We start from the raw sequence: 3,448 nt of genomic DNA on the forward strand, positions 1-3,448 counted from the left end.
CTTTTTTCAGGGCCCAAAGAATAAAAAAGGCTTGTTACAAGAACACAAACTACAGCAACAACATTTCACACATTATACTGAAACTTGAAGAATCGTCAGTGATGTGACATGAACACAAAGGCTACTTTCAAGCAAATTCAAGCATTCTTGTACCTCAGTCTGCGTAAAATAAAGAAAATATTAGAAATGTATTGCCTTTGCTTCTTTAATCCAATTCTGATAAGACAGGATTGTTTTTGTTAAAAGGGAGTAGAGAATTCTGCACTGGTCACGTTTCAAAAAGACATGTCTTTCATCTGCAAACTATAACACAGATGGCAGACAGGTAAAAAATACAAACAAGGTCTTGAGGAAATGATTTTCACTTATTAACAGCTGCATTCTCATTTTTTTATTCATCCATGTATGTGCATTAGGAATCCCCTCTTTGCAAAACACAATTAGTACACATTTTACAGACATAACAAAACTCATCGATCCTACCTACATTTTATGACTATACGACTGTCGATTTTTATACTGTCTACATTTTCCCTAATAAACAACCTTCTGATTAATAAACTAATTGCAGGTATGTTTTCTTTCTTTCTTTTTTTTTTTTACCTGTTTGGTCATTGGCTGTACATGTCTTGACAGGCTTGGTTCATATTTAGTTATATTATTAAACCATTACACTACTTGAAGCTGAAGGGACAGATGAGTCATTTGAAATGCTATGGAATGAATTGCATGCACTCCTTACACAGATGGTGTTAGTTTGCAGAGTATGTAGATGAAGTATCCGCACAGCTCATAGATCAGTGAGCATGAGTAAACTTGCTGGCTGGTTTAGCATTTTTTTATAACAGGTGAAGTGGAAAGAAAACATCATTAAGATTACAAGTGCCTGGAAAGGTACCATAATCCTCTGAGTGACCATTCTCTTCAACTTTGTTAACACTGTAACATTTCTGATGGTTACACTGGCCAGAATAATTTTATATTCCATGGTTCTGAAATGTCAAGATGATTTCTGAAAGTTTATTGAAAAAATAAATATTTCTCTTCTGAATTGTGTACACTTAGATTTATCTCATAATCCATACTGTTATTTGGATTATTAGCATACTCAGTAGATAGCGTTTTTTTTCATGTAATCAGAATCTTTTCATGTAGGATTTTCTGTTACAATAGTTTATTATTTTTTTGCAGCTAATTTCATTGGCAGAAACTTGGTTTGGGTTTATTGCAAATCTGGATTAAAAAATATATGGAATAAGATTATTATTATTATTATTATTATTATTATTATTATTATTATTATTATTATTGTTATTAGTTTGTCAAATTTGATTGCTAGGGTGCCTTCAGCATCTGGATTGAGGTTAGTACTGAAATGTTAGCTGTGATGACCATTAATGTTAGGATTAAGAATAAATTTTGTTGTAGGATTATGGTTATTGTTAGGGTTAGTTGTGATTATGGACTATATTTAGTATGTCCTGTATGGGTCACATGGTAGAGTTGCCTCCCACAAAAAAATACAGTGGAAAATTATGCATTTGGTGATGTGTGCTCTGCAATTTTTGTTTGTTTCTAGTATCTGTCAATAAGTATTTATTGGGATAGTCCGACTGGGTGAGAGACCCATGTTCAGCGGAGGCCTGGGGGGAAAAGGCCCACAATTTACAAGGAATAATCACAGTTGAAATTATTACAAGCATATGTTAGGACAGGATGATACAAAACACATATTTAGTTATTATATTAGTTACAATTGTCAAAGGAAAAGAAAAAAAAGAAAAACATGTATGTCTATAATAATAGTTACAATTTTCAACAAGAAAAATCATAATATTTAGAGGAAACATAACTAAAATTGAGGAAAAAAATGTAATTTAGCTAAACATAGTGTGGGTTTTTATGTATGAATAGATACAAGTATGTGTTAACGTTAAGTGTAGAAGTAGAAGATGAAAGGTTTACATAGTCAGTTTGAGTATGTTGACAGGACGGCAGAATGGCGATAGTGGTCAGCTGGGATTTAGGCAAGAGCAAACTCAGTTCTTAGCTGGGTGGGACAGCAGAGATTTACATTGTTGAGGGTTAGTTGTATTTAGTATATGTTGTGGGGTCAGTATGATGAAATATGATGTCTTTGGTATTGTTATGTCTGAAAAAATAGACAGAACCTGGTAAAACAATACCTTTCTTTAACCAACCCAGTATCAGACACCATGTCGCTCACTAGTTTGGAGATTAATGCAGAAGATTAGCACTGAAGTTCTATATATCAAAAATAACAGAGTAATAAAGTTAGATTCAAAGGGCATGTATGATATGTCATTCATATTAATAACATTTGCTCATCTATTGCATAAGGACAGATGGCGTTAAGCTGTGTATTGACAATTTCTGTATTATCAGTGATAATAAGCCAGCTATACAAAGTAGCGCAATTTGAAGAATGGCTGTGTAGAGCCATCAAAGTACAGCTCTATCAGACAAGTTAAAATACAACATTATGATTTGTACATTTACAGAATTTATAGAATTTGGTCACTTGTCTTGTATATTCTCAAACTGCAAGGATATCATTATTAGAAGACAATTATAATATGAAGCACTCCAACATGACTTGAACCACTGGGAACAGTGATATGGCTTAGATGAACCCACCACCCTCAGACAGTTTGGTTCAAGAAACATCTTTCAAACATAAGAACAGTACTAAGACTTGTTGTCTGTTGCCATCGACTGGATCTGGGTACACAAACTTTCCCTAGTGCTTAACCGTACTGCATACTGATAGATTACTTTTTGATACCACCCCATTATCTCCATTATATAATAGAATACAATTTGGTGAGAACCTCTGGGTTGTATACTGCTGAAGGCATTTTCTCTTTCTCTTTGTGGGTCTGTCAGAACTACTTTAGGATATCTACAGAACTATTAAAGTGAGTAGAGATAATACAGATAACAGGTATCAGTGCTCATGATGCTCTTGGCAATAAAATTATTTACTGCCAAAATCACCAAATGCAAAACATGGCATGTAAGTCATGCTCCCACAGACAATCACAGTGTTTGAATCATTATTTGATATGTGTAAACCCTTGTTGCAAAACAGAGTACTTTATTCTAAAAACTTACCCTCATGAACATTACAAAGATGTTTAGCTTACCCATCTTTCACAAATCCAAAATTGCACACCGTTTCTCTTTGTAAAGTCATTCTGACAGCTACTGCCTCCACAACAGTATAAGACAAAGATTGAGGAGGAAGAGCAGAAGAGGCCGAAAATTTGGCTTATTAACAACAAAACAGTATAAGGTATCAATTTAGATATAAATTTCCTGCCTACAAGATCTGATGCATGGTGTTAGTCATGCAGGCTTCTAAATCCTTTTTTTAACGTATTATTTATTAGATTTTTTCAAGAAGTCTTATAGTTCACAAAGCACA

At 33.7% G+C, this 3,448-nt stretch overlaps 1 long non-coding RNA gene across 1 annotated transcript in view; it reads left to right on the forward strand.

Annotated features, from left to right (window-relative positions):
- The window catches only part of LOC122810219, a 354,698-nt gene extending 354,133 nt beyond the window's left edge, over window positions 1-565 (forward strand). The window contains exon 3 of the long non-coding RNA XR_006366065.1: window positions 11-565. This is a non-coding gene — a long non-coding RNA (uncharacterized LOC122810219). The remainder of the gene's footprint in view (window positions 1-10) is intronic.
- Window positions 566-3,448: the final 2,883 nt, after the last annotated feature.

Source organism: Protopterus annectens, chromosome 8.part1 (genome assembly GCF_019279795.1).
Source record: "Protopterus annectens isolate FY-2018-M chromosome 8.part1, PAN1.0, whole genome shotgun sequence".
Lineage (NCBI taxonomy): Eukaryota > Metazoa > Chordata > Ceratodontiformes > Protopteridae > Protopterus > Protopterus annectens.